This window comes from Anser cygnoides, chromosome 13 (genome assembly GCF_040182565.1).
Source record: "Anser cygnoides isolate HZ-2024a breed goose chromosome 13, Taihu_goose_T2T_genome, whole genome shotgun sequence".
NCBI lineage: Eukaryota > Metazoa > Chordata > Aves > Anseriformes > Anatidae > Anser > Anser cygnoides.
The window spans coordinates 15,036,644-15,050,409 of record NC_089885.1 but is presented as its reverse complement, the minus strand read 5'-3'; the positions used below and the strand labels follow the sequence as shown (position 1 = coordinate 15,050,409).

General features: G+C 41.3%; 1 protein-coding gene across 4 annotated transcripts in view; it reads left to right on the top strand.

Annotated features, from left to right (window-relative positions):
- The window catches only part of FGF13 (fibroblast growth factor 13), a 297,397-nt gene that overhangs the window by 101,529 nt on the left and 182,102 nt on the right, over positions 1-13,766 (top strand). The window contains exon 1 of one of the 4 annotated variants that reach the window (XM_067005308.1): positions 8,175-8,266. The exons of the other annotated variants lie outside the window; for them this stretch is intronic. The gene's annotated coding sequence lies outside the window, so the exon portion shown is untranslated. Of the gene's footprint in view, positions 1-8,174; positions 8,267-13,766 lie in introns of those variants that run through there. 4 annotated transcript variants of the gene reach the window in all.

The window sequence follows — 13,766 nt, the reverse complement described above, 5'->3', positions numbered from 1 at the left end:
AAGTTATTCATTGAATTTGCATGATGAATTCTTGGTCTGTGTATCGTTCATGACAAGAGGCTTTCAAACATTCAGTACAAGTTGGAGCGAATTGGCCATTTGCAAAAACTTTTTATTCTGTAATTGAATCAGTCTAATTCTGTTAGTGAGATGTCTGTGTGTGTATATGTATAAAATACGCATATATCCTGTCAGTATTACATTTTTTTCTGCTATTTGTCCATAGCAGAATTCTGCACGTGCTTTCCTGTAAATAATTTAAAAAGACAGAGCACATAGATTAGAAAAATCTGAGAGTTCTTGCTAAGTGAATTATCTGCTTTGCATGACTTAATTTCATCCCTATGAAAATTATTTTTTTTTCCAGAATTGTGGAATATTTGGGCATAATATTGAAAAAAAAATGAACATTTCAGCTTTTGCACTTTTCACTTTGGAAAAATTGCATTTAGAAAAACTTACATTACAGTATTTGCACAAATTTTAAAGAAAATCCAGACAAATTCTACTGAGACAGCTCTTAATCAACTAAAATTCTGCTCAGGTTTTAGTTCTCAGATTTGTGTCTTACTTGCTTGTCATAAAAAATAATTTATGATCAGAAATTAAGTAGTGGACTTTTAACTTTAGATGGAGAATGTAAAACAAGTTATGATTTATAGGTCTTCCAGTTTGTTTTAATTGAAGTTTGTCCATGCAGTACTAACTTTAGGAGAGATGAAATACTTTGCAAGGAGTAATAGGAAACAAATGTCATGAAAACCGATAGTTTACTGGCCTGCTCATTTTTTCAAAAAATAAAAAATTAGTATAACAATAGGACAGGATTACACCACACTGTGCAAAATCATACGTCCTGCCCTACTACCAGAAACTCAGGAGAGTTAATTGAATTTGATACTGAGACTCTAGTGCTGAAAACTTAAAAGCTCTTGTCGTGTTCTCCTGATGTGATTAATTGGTTAGAGAAAGAATAGCTTGACAGGTCTTTTGTATAAGAGCTGTTGCATATTTTCCTCATTTTTGATAAATTCTTTAACCTTCATAACTTATATTTTGATGAATACTAAGCATAAAATTAAGAGGGAATATTAGCTTGGTGGTTTGTTAGCTATCTTAATTTGTATTCTGTTAATGCACTGAAACAAATCACACAATTGTTATCAACATGCCAGCATTCATCTATTAATATAACACAACTTAAATTCTTAATGGCCTCTTGTAAATCTTGCAGTTCTTTTTCTTTTTGAGGCTTTCCAGACAAACTGTGTCCTGTAGACAAAGCAGAGACACGTCAGTTTAATATTTTTAATCTTCTGCAGCATATGCAAAAGTGCTTTCATGTAGCAATTGGATCGCTGTTCCCTACTCAAGAACTCATTTGCCTTTAACTTTGTTTGCTTTATTTACAAAATAGAAGATTACAGCCTTTCTCCTTATTTTTTCTGCTACTATTTCGCAAATTCGTTTAGGACAGAATATTGATGCTCAGATACCGCTTCATTTTCTTTTTCAGTCTGTAAAAATACACAATTTTTAAATAAGTTTTAATATCTAAAGCTCTTTGAAAACCATTTTAAAGATTAACTTTAAAAACAAACAAATAAAAATGCATGTAACAGGATGTAGCAGCTTTCAGAGGTGTACGTGCTGCTTTTGGTCGTGGGCATTTGGACTTCGGTGTCTCTGCAGAAGCAGGTGCAGTCCTCACCTCAGAGGCGGCTGAATGTCATGGACGAAATCCTGGTGCTTCTGAAGACAACTGCTGTTGACTGTAAAAGTCTAGGATTACAGGCAAGGTCTTTTATTTGGTCTGGCCTAAAATGTCACGGCCGTCTCTTACAGTACGCAGCTTCCCTGGCTCTGGGGGAAGGAGAGAAGCTGTTGGGGAGACGGGCTGTGAGCGCAGCCGGGCCCGCCTAGCCCCAGCACGGCTGTCCCTCGTGGCCCCGGCTCTGGGCACCTGGCGAGGGGTCCCTGGGCTGCTGGTGCCGAGGTGATGCTGAATGTCACCGCCTTGGCACTGGGAGGGTTGTGAATACCACCGCAGCACCGCCAGGCTGATCGGAGCCACGGGTCGGGAGCTGCCTGAGCTGGTGAGCAAGGCTACCCCTCCTTGCCAGCCCAAATGTGATGTTTAGGGTAACGCTATCCATCTGCTTTTGCTGCTAGTGTGTGCTTGAATCACAGATTCTGCTGGGTTTGGTTGTGACAGTTTTTTCATCTCCTTGCCCTGGCAGCTTCCATGCCCTCCAACAGTCTTGCTCACCTCTGCCTGCGAGGCTGGCTCCTGTTTTCTTTGTTCCTTGTTACTTTGTTTTCCCCAGCTTTCCAAGGCAGGTGTCATTGTGTCAAGGGCTCCCGGCCCATTGACATATTTGTCTCTTGAATTCATCTGCTGAATCCATCTGCTTCTTTTCCCTCTGTTTGCAGTGTTGTTGGTCAGACAGCACTTTCATCTGCTTGTGTTGAGCTGGGATATTTTTCTGCTCTTGTATCTTTTTGCCCCAGGTTTCATCCCACTTCATTCTCGTTCAAGTGCCAAAAAGTGTAGCCTCTGTTGGAATGTCTCATTAGAGCACAGCGGTTCAAAAATAATTCCCCAAAGTCTACTTACATGCCAGCAGTCATGGCCTAATAGAGTCAAGCACGTACCGTGGCAAGAGAAAGTCCATATAACAAATAATATAGCTGCAGTCTGTGTTAGCTTCAACTTTAATTCATTTATGGTGTAGTTCATGCAAAATATATCAATGCATTCTACTAATATCTAAGTATTAGAACGTGATTTTTTTTTAATATATATATATATATTTCTGGACAGAAATATGTACACACCCTTGAGTTTATTTGCTCGTAAATATGTCTTGTGATATGCACAGCAAATATCTTACTTTTCCACACATCCTGTAAGTTAACAGTTTTTACTGGGCACTCGAGTATTTTGAGATCCCCCCAAAGGTAGAAAATCACTTTCTTCCCACACAGGTATTTCCAAGGCAATGTGCCCGTGGAAATGGAGATGGTTCTGCCACTCTCTGGGTGTGGATTAGACACAAATAAGTTGATTGCTGTTTCTGGGGCAGAGAGGAAAAGTTGCAAGGGTTTTCTTGGCGGGTTGGTTTGCAGCAGACTGGAGGAGGTCAGGGTGCTGTGTCAGTGAGGGGCAAGAAGCCTCATTTCTTCTGCTACCACAGCTTGCCCTTGCTCCCCTCGAGCTGTGGACTTGACACGTACTAAGCCCTGTTCTTCTCAGCTCCATGGCAGTTCCAGAATTCAGTTTTTAGTCTTCTCCTTCCTAGTGCAGTTTGGAGGCTCTCAGAAATGTCCTCTTCCCCAGCTCAACTGATCTGAACAACCTTGCCAGTCAATACTTCTCACTTCTTTTCTTCAGTTAAAATTGTTAGGGTATACGACCATGCTAACAGTGTCGATTTTTTTTTTTATGCATTGACAGTAGTCCAAAAAAATCTCTTTACAAACACCTGATAGTATTTTGGCTGATGAGGACACAAAGTTAGTGCAGCATGAGCTCATTTTTGAAAGCTTCATGACTCAAAGTGAACATGTTAAGGAGCTACAGGCAGGCTGCTGCGTATGAGAGGGCAGAACAGTGCTCCTTTATGTGATTGAGAAGCAGAAAGGCTTGGCTGCTTTCTCTGATGCTGTTCTTCCCAGACGTGTCTGTGAAAAATCAAGGTAATACAGTCTTGAAGCTGTGTTAACTCTCCTGTGGAGTCTATGCTAAAATGAATCGCCTGACGCCCTGTTCTGCAAGGACAGCATGTAATGCTTTGGACTGAAGGATGCCAGCCTGTGACTGCACGAATGCCTCTGTTCCTCGTGGAGCTAAAGCTTCCTGCGGTTAGTCTGTTACTGCAGGTACTTGGAAGTAAAAAACAGAGAAATTTCTTCTATCGACACACCAAAACTGTGTGTGTGCCATCTTTTGACAAGCTTTAGTGAATGTCTCATTTAAAAGAGCTGCTGTTGTGTTCAGCTGTGTGCTGTGCATGCTGCCCTGCAGGTGCAGGCTGCGTAACCTGATTTGCAAACTGGGAAGAATGATGCTATTTTTAATTCTTTCTCTGCTCCCTAAGTTCACAACACTTCCTTGCTTGGAACTGTTTTTGTGCACTTTATTTCTGCCCTGTGAAACCTGAAACAGATGATGTTGGAGAGGGAAATATTCTGCCCTGTCAAGTATTATAGCCTTATTCTGGAGTCAGCGTGCTATCTTCAGGAGGAGGCTAAAATTAATCCCAGCACTATTTCGTCAGATGTCTTCATCTGGAAACTCAAAGCCTATGCAAATTGCAGAGAGGAGATCACATGAAGGTATCAGATGATTATCAGCTATTTATCTTGGGTGACTTCTGAACTCCTCAGAATGTATAAGGCAAGTAGATAATGAGTCCAAACAAAGGCAGGGTAGGTTTCTCTTTGCACTTTAGAGGGCTTGTTTAGCGTACAGTTTACTGATTTATTTGTAATATTTTTATATGCATGTAACATATGTATAGTAGCATGAAATAGCGTGGAACTTTGCCACTATCTCTGTGGACCAGATTTTTTATTTTTATTTTTATTTTTATTTTTATTTTTATTTTTATTTTTATTTATTTATTTATTTTTTTTTTTCAGTGCTGTTACTCCTGAATTCCTCTGGAGTGAAGCAGAGTCCAATCCAGCACGTTGCACATGCTCATGCTGCTCCAGCCAAGTGAGGGTTAACTGAAAATGTTTCTGGAGCAGGCACACATGGCAGGGTTTTAGCAGGTGCATTTGTGCCAGACTAAAATTCAGACGTTCAGTGTCAGTGAAGATGCTATGGGAGAAAATGCTGTGTTTGGCAAACACAGGGTGAGATTCTTATCTCTGTTCCTAATGTGGAAACGCAGAGAGACTGTAACTGTGGGATCTTTCCCAGGCCATGCTTCAGGTTGTGTGCGTGCTTGGATCAGGATGTTACAATATTTTTGGGAACGATCCATTTGGACACCATTGTCCCCATGTTGCTCTGCCACCTTGGGAGGAGGTGGGCAGTGAAGGAATCAGTGCGGGTGAGGTAGTAGCTGGCGCTATTTCAGGGAAGTATTTAAGCATATGCCCAGCTCAGCACGCGAGTAGGTTCTTTGAAATCAATTGGACTACACACTTACTTAAAATAACATAGAGCACAGGCTTTTTTTGTGCAAGTGAGGCCTTTGGGACTTTTGTGTGTATAATTGGGAGCAGGCAGGATTGCAGCTGTGGCACTCAAACCACTTCAGAGTGATTTGAAGCTTTGCCTGCAACTGGGAGCTGCTGCTGGCATTGCTTTCCCAGGAGTGCCTTGTGCTGCTGATTGCCAGAACAAGGCTGGGGACTCCTAAAGTTGGCTGTTCCCAGCGGCTGATTGTGGAAAAAAGCTGGGGAAGGGAGGGAAAAAGAGATGAATGTGAACATAAAGTAAACTGCAGGATGTCTGTATGTTATATTGCACATGGTTGCAGAGGAGCAGATTAAAATGCTTGTGGGATCCCAAGGGCACTTCTGGATTTCATAGCACCCACAGCGATCAACACGTGGCAGTAAACCTTGCACAGTGGTGTCCTCAGGGGCTCTGTCCTGCAGGGTTTTCAAGCCCTTCAGATCTTCAAGGCAGTCTGTGAACTGCTCAGTAGAACGGCCTAGTGAAGGGAGAAGCTGAACTTTCATGCCCTTGGAATGCTCAGTAAAAGCAAATGTACTGGATGCTCTTGAAAGTCCTTTTTAATACTGAAAAAAAAATGGCATAATGCTGTTATTTAAAACTAAATAATAATTAAAAAGTAATACTAAATAATAATTAAAAAAAAACTTACAAAAGTGCCTTCAGAAGTGGTATATACCTATAGCAATATATGGTACTTGGCATCCCTATTAGCCATGAAGATGTTAGGGGAAGTAAGGTACAGCAAGCAAGGAAAGCATGTCATGGCCTTGTCATAGGCCTTTAAATACATTTATTCTGCAACTGTGAAAAAGGAGACCTTTAAAACAAACCAAAAACAGCACTCGACTGATGGAGAAATTTAAGAAGCAAAAAACCGTAGTTTATCAGCCAAAGATGATTTTCCCCCAAAGTTGTTATAACACATAATCTTAAAGAAATGAATATCTACCACTCTTTGAAAAGTAATAAAACCTAGTGTTTGGTATGTCTGTGAATGCTGAGAGTTTTTATTTTAGTTTGCCTTGCTGCAGCCTTGAAAGTCTGTGTTTGTAGTGGTGAGAATGTAAAGAAGAATGTGACCTGAGACTCTGACCATCCTTTGCTCCATCAGGTACTGTGTGGAGCAGCCCCGTCTCAGCTCTGTGGGGTGAGCTGTACAGGTGCCAGGTGCAGGGGCCACAGTGCTTGCTGGCACATTTCTGGTGCCCCAGACCAGCCCTTGATAGGTTTGACCCAGTAGTTTTGATCAGTCTCCATCCTTTCCTGTCTGACTGCAATGAGAACGACACAGTGGGGAGGAGTGGAATAGAAAAGCAGAATTAGTGATGAGTTTTTGGGGATTATTAAACTCTGGAGGCATTTCCAACAGTGTTGATTCTGGGATGACCAAGATGGGAAAAGATTTGGGTAATTTTCTTTTTCTTGCACAAATTTTCTTATGGTTAATGACTGGGAAACAGTCTGAAGTACTTTGAGTGCAGACTACACAGCACATCAACACAGAGAAATGTATTTTTACCTTTATTGATTATGTAGTGTTTTAATTAGACATACTCAGTTACATGGCTAGAGATGAACCAGCTCCTCCAGTGTTAAATCACCTCTAAGATCTTCACTTTCGAGTTAGGAGGAACTTTCCCTGCTGAGATACCCAAGCTTTTAGCTTTCCAAATAGACTGTAGAGTGGCAGCGTCAGTCCTTGGGCCAAAAATGTTACTCTACCTAGGGAACTAAAGTTTAAGAAAACAAAACAAACAAAACAAAAAAAACACCCCACAACCAAACAAAAACAGCTGCCATGAGTCAGATAAATGCATCACCTGGGTTAATTGCATTGCATAGAACGTTATGTGTTTATGTATGACTCCTCTTCATTTGAGACAAATGGTAGAGCTACAGTTTTGTCCTGTATACTCAGATGTAAATATGTCTTCACTGAAGCTTCTGCATATGTTGGAGGCATTAAGGTTATTTACTCTAATGAATGAGATATATAAAACATTATTGACTTGACATAGCCCTTTCCCATCTATACATTACCTTCACAAAGCTGTTGAAGTCTATTCATCTCTTCAAAAGAACCTACTACAGGCATGAAACATTTTTTCCTGTGAATACCTTATCTGTAAAATTCTAAGTTTCAAACTGGGTAATTATATATAATGATGGTAATGACCTCTGATTAAGATTGCATATTGTTTAATGAAATCTTATTAGCAGGCTTGTATATGTTTCAAAATACAGAGCTAATAGCAAAATATTCAGGATCATTACAAAGTGAAAGTTAGAAGGCACAGGTACTTGCCCTTGCATAAGGATGTTACATTGTACTGCCTCATTCTAACAAATCTGATTTTTAAACATGATTTTTGGACTTGTGGAAGTGCTTGGACTGACAGTCTGACTGACAGAAGTGTCCCTTGAAACTCCTAGGGCATTGGCAGGACAATACAGGCTGCCACTGCCCACATCCTTATTAGCAGTCTATTGCACGGAGGATAATCCAGTTTCTTTTCTCAGTAGAAGCCCTGACCTTCCTCCCAAGTTTCTGATAGTCATCCTAGTTAGCAGTGGTGTTCTGGGGAGATTGTATTTCTCATTTTAGTTCCCGGTATAGTGATGTTTGTCTCCACGTCGGCAGCATAACGTGCTGTGGACACAGGCTCAGAGCCTGCAGGTGTAAGCTGACTGGAGCAGGTGACCAGCAGGCAGATGACAGTGTCACACTATCCAGGAGAACTTGTTCTTTTTAAAAAAGAACTATGCACCTGTGATGTCAATGGCAGATTAACTTCATTAATATCCCCTGCTTAAAGTTATTTTGAAGTACTGTCAAATCAACCAATTTGTGTAAATTAGGTATGTGCTAATGTACTCACCTGTTATAAATCAGTCTTTATCCTGATTCTCCCCTACCTTCTGATCACAACTAATCCCATATTTGCTGAACCCACAGGGTAGTCTCACTCTGTAGCTGTGCGAACAGCAATGTGCCAAACAACAAAAGTGTGCCAGCAGGTGGTATTGCTCAAACAGGCTTAGTATGGGTGCTCCATTTCTCTCTCCATGGTAAGTACTGGTACATATGACAAGATCATGTAATGATACACTGCTATTAGTTCATCCAGTTAATTTTATTACTTGATTTTTGTAGGTCTAATTGAGGAGTTTAATAGCGAGACTGATGTTTAAATCATACTTTCCATCTGGGATCACTGAAATGCAATCACCTCTGCTATGAATTGTTATAGCTAGTAACAGCATGTAAGCAGATTAGTAAAAATACTGAACAGAAATGGCAACCTTCCTCCAGAGATCTCAAAGCACCTTGTAGAAGTGGTTATTTGCTTCCTTATCCTTAAAGAGAAGTGAGATGCAAAATGGGTGTGTGAATTGACCACAAAATGCTTCTTAATCTGTGTGGTAGCAAAAGGCTCAGGCACTATTCACTTGATCCTTTTATAGCTTCAGGAAAGACTGAAGAGATTATCTGAAATCCTTGAAGGATCTGTATAGACTATTCTAATGCATATTACAGCATATAGGACGCTGTATTGACAAATGTACTATTATTAAATTGCTGTGGGACTTGCAAAGAACACTGTGATCAGGGCTGTAGCTTTTATTAATACAGAGGAAATGTTCAAATTAATAATGTTATTGACATGTGGCATTTATAAGACTTATCTTCGATTTCTGATTGTGGAACAGTAATATTTTCCTCTTTTAATAATATGATGAAGTAATAAATCCACGCTCCTTCAAAAAATAATTCAATAACTGAGAACAGTTGAGTGCTGCAGTACTGCAGTAGTGCAGCACTAGGCATAAATAACTTGTAGACTTAGTGGCTAAACAGTGGCAGCTGTTATCATTGAGTGGGTCCTTTACTGTTTGTGGCTCTTTAGGACTGGATTGGGTTGTGATCTTTGCTTGTTTCATCTTTTGCAGCATTTAGTCTTCCAACGGTTGGTGTGTGTTTGTGTGTTTTGTTTGTCCTGGATGATTTCCTTAGATGGCAGTGTGCTGAGCAGTGCCAGATATTTTTTTTATGTAGGCTCAGGAACCAGAAAAGAGGAGGGAGGAGAGACGGGGATTTGAAATCTTTCATCTACATTGAGCTATTGTGAATTTAGGATCTAGGGCAGAGTGTTAAAAAGAATTAATCATTAATGAGCCAATAAAGAGTATTAAAAGACAAATTGGCTGAACCTTCCTGGCCTTTTTCATTTCCTTCTATGGAAACAAAGTATAAAGTGCCAGATGATAAATAGCTCCAGTCCAGCCATTCTTGCAGGATTAACATTGCAAAATCTCGAATGATAAAAGCATCCACTCTTTAGCGTGTTAACCAAATAAAAGCCTTCTCTAGTGTGCCTGTTTTATGTAAGTGGAAGCAGTCTAGAATAAACATCTGCCTTCAGAGCAGTCTGCTATGTTAACTCCTGCTTTTTCTTCTTCTGTGCTTCCTGATAAATTGGTCAGCGGACAAGTATTTTCTGTAGCAGTATCCAACATGATGGTTGGGTACCTGGACCTGGGGTGTCTCTTCCAGGGTGGATTTAGTTCTTTTAATCCCCACTGGAGCTGTTTGCTGGCGTGCCCCATCTCTCCCGTGGGGGAGGCTGCCTCCAGCTCCTGCCCCTTGCCTCAGCACCGCTGTGCCCAGTTTGTGCTGCTGCGACCCAGAGGGATTTTGGTGCGGGTGGCTGCCAAGCGTGGCGGTGGTTAGCATGGGAAAGCAGGAGGCACTGCAGTAGGTATTCACTAGAAGAAATTGAGCTGAGGAGTGTGGCCTTTCCAAGACAATAAATGCGATCGTTGTTGTTAGATCCTGCGCTCAGCAGCATCTCAGATGCAGCAGCGAGCCGTACTCACTCCCCTGACTTCTAACAAATTATGACTTCAGGTATTATATTCAGGAAAGGGAAGTTAAATCGACTGTGCCATTTTAATCTCTGGTGAATTCATCATGATACTTCAATGAATATCAAAGGATTGAACGCATTGCATCTTTATTTCAAAGTTTCATTCCTTTTGATATCAATAGAATTTTGAATGCTATTCTTGCCAATGCAGAAAACCAGATCAACATACTTAGATGTCTAAGTCTATGAACTATCTGACTGTTGAGTTTTCTGGATTAAAATACTGTAGAACCTGTAATTAAGAGGAGAACTGGGTCCAGTGCCTGAAGTGAATGTGAAAGGCAGTCTAATAAATGTAAAAGCTCTTATGGTATCCAGGATATTTGGGTTTAACCCTGGAATTGCTTGAGGTTGTTATCAGGTTATAAAAAATATTTCTGCTTTCTTTACTCTTGCCTACATGGAAAGAGAAGCTGATGGATGTTTTTCCTTTGCAAAGAGGTATAGGATTTTGTCTATGTGAAGGCCCATTGGCAACTCTTTAAAAGCTGGAGAGCCACGTTTTATCTGCGGTAACACAGAGCTGGTGCCAGTGGTTTCTTCCTCTGGCACAGGGGAACAGCTTGTGGAGCTCCAGGCTGCAGTCAGAAGCAGGTAAAATTTTAAACATGACAAATCCAAATTCCGTTCATCACTCAGGCATCATGAATACGGGAATTTCATGAATACTTTTCTCTGGATATCATTTTGCTGAAAGAAGAAAATTGAATCCATGCTGGCTTGTTTTGTACCTGGTAAAACTCTGGGGAGAAGCATCATACAAGCTGTAGCTCTCTTTCTCCTCCTCTTCCTTTCAGCCTGCCTGAGCTCCTGCAGAATTCTCAGGGAGTTTGGGCATTTCCCCATCTCTAAGAGTCAGAAAAGACAAAATAACGCTTCTCTTCCGTTATACCCCAGAAAATGTCCATAATTGTCTGAATGCTGTTACTTCCCGCTTAGGAACAGGACAATCCTAACACCGTGGTAACTGGGCACCTCTGTGATGTAGGAAGCAGCTGGTGAATTACAGATGTTTTTGCGTTCGGCTGTTTTGCTTACCTGTTTGTCTTCAGGTAGGTAGGTACCCACTTCATGGCCCTTCAGACAGTTTGATGGGTCTCGTTAATGGGCATGTTCTAGAGCTCAGCTGGCGTAGTCAGCAGGTACTTGCGATAAATCAGTGTCTGCGACGTGTTGTGTGCCCTTCCAGCAAAGGGCACTCGGTTTCCTTTGCAGCTGGCTGGGAGCGCAGGGGGCTGCTCTAGCACTGGCTCGGATGATTGCGCTCGTGGAAGACACGTGCCTTGCCTCCAAGGCGAGTGGAATGGCTGCACAGCTCGCCCCTGGCGTTTGCTGGGGCTGAACGGGGTCGGGAGAAGAACCGCTCTCAACGGCTGAAAAGGGGTTCAGTAAGACGCTGGTTTGTAGCAACGCGTGCTGGGGTGAATCATCGAACCCCGGTGCTCTTTAGAGTTCTGTGTGTTCTCATCAGAGGTTTAGGAAGAATGTTTAAGTGTAAATAGGATCAAACTTTTACAGCAGGAGTTGATCTGCCTTCTGGTGTGTATACGACAAAGGAGAGGGGTGTGGTTATGGGAAAAAGTTGAAACTAAAGTGCGCTTCTGAACCACGTTCAATAATCCTGTTGAAAGAAAGAACGGCGGGAGATGTAGGCCTTCAGTTTGAAACTAAATTTGCTATTACATTTCAAATGCTTGTTAATCTCTCCCAGTGTGGCTGTTCACCCATCCAAAGGATAAATTGAGCTCAAAGCTTTCATGATGATGACAACATAAAAAGGAAGAAAATGAACAACAAAGATGTCAGGCTGCTGGTTTCTTTTATATTACTGCTTATTACTTGTGAGCCTTATTTGAAATGTAGTTATCAAGCATCACTAACTGGTAATAGGATACTTTACTTTGTATCTTTGTTTTAGGTCTTATGGCCTCTTGAGATGAGGGGGTGGGCATGTGTGTTTATCTGTGTGTAACATTTCTTTGGTGCTGTTTTATATGGTATTTAAAAAAAAAAAAAGTAAACTTGTTTTCAGATATCCCCAAAGTGCAGAAGGCATCTTACAGCGATGCTGTAGTGTAAATCAGAGGCTGAAAAAAGATTCTGTGCTCACAGTTGTGACTGCTACAGGGAAGTGCTACTTGGGATTTATGCGGTGTGTCTGGAAAAAAACATGAGACTTGATTACTTGAGGGAGGCTTCAGTGTGAATAGCAGCTTCATGTCAATGGTCTGGAAAGCTGTAGGTATGTGCCACACCATCAGGCACAGTGTTGTCTCTGCTCTGGTTTTGAAATCACTCATGAAACTTCTGTTTCATGAAGGCTGTTAGGTGAGTTACTTAGTTGTCTTTTTTTTTTTTTTCCCCTTGGAGCTGACTCTGTGTTACTGCTGTATGAGGAAGATGCAAGCATTTTGTTTTAGGAAGTGGGAAAGCTCCCACTGAAAGGATGGGAATGCTGCGTGGCTGTGAGAGCTGAGGAATGGGGTATTCCACATACATAAGTTTACTCCCTACACATTTTTCTGAATTGTCTTGATGTTTGGATTTTTCAACAAGTTGGCATGGTCTGTTACGTTCTTTCCTGCTAGTTTTATAATAGTTCTGCTATTAAAGCTAATCAACGTATGTATACAATAAGCCTTCCAGTAATTCTTTTTGATCATGAGGAAAATGTTTCTACAGTCTGGCCACACATGGTACTCATAAATTAGCTCAGAACAGGGTTTCTACCACATCACCCCTTTGTCCTCACAGGAGAAATTTCTCCAAAGCTATTAGTGACTTAAAGGAACCAGTTTGGCTTAGAGAATATTTGCTTTTCAAAGCTTTAAGCTCCCATGTTCTTTATACTGGGAGACTGCAAAGGAAGACTGCTGGTACACTGAGAGTCCACATTTGTGAATTGTTTGTATTTCGCTTTCTTAAAAAAAAAAAAAAAAGACAGTGGGACATACGTAAAATTACGTATTCTGTCTACTTCACAAATGTATTTATCTGAATGTGAGAACTGCAGATTGAGAGCACTTCTCTGTTTTGGGGTCTGTGGCTGTGCTTGGTGCCCATTTAATGCAGCGTACTTCTGGGTGGAGTACTAGCTGGTGAAGGTCTCAGCACCCGTGTGGCTATCATAACATGATTAGCGTGTGTTTAACTGAAGAGGAAAAGGGATTTAGAAGTTGATGCATCTGGTTCTCTAAGTTCTTCCTAGGAAATAGAGCCAAGATGAAACTTAGGGACTGGAGGCTTGAACACGAGGAGCAGCAGCGCTTTGCTCTGTGACTGTTCCTGGCTTTTGCAAGCTGGATGAGGCATGGACCATTTTCACTGAGCCATTTTCTACGAGGTCCACTCCTTACTCTTACACAGACTAGGTTGCGTTACTTTGCATTTGTGTTATAAACTTGTGTTTTGTGGTAGGATTTGGAAAGCACAGCAGTTTCTAAAGGGTTAACAGGCTCTGGCCTGGTTGGCAGACTGGGGAGCAGCGTATGTAAGGGGGAAGGAAAGCTGGGTGTCAAGGTAAGCTAAGGAGAAAGGTGAGTCTGCCTTCTGGCTGGCTGATGCTGGAAATGTCTATAGAGATTACAGTTGAGTGGTTTTCGGGAGATCTGCTTTTGTTTTGTAACCGTTTGGTGGGTAAT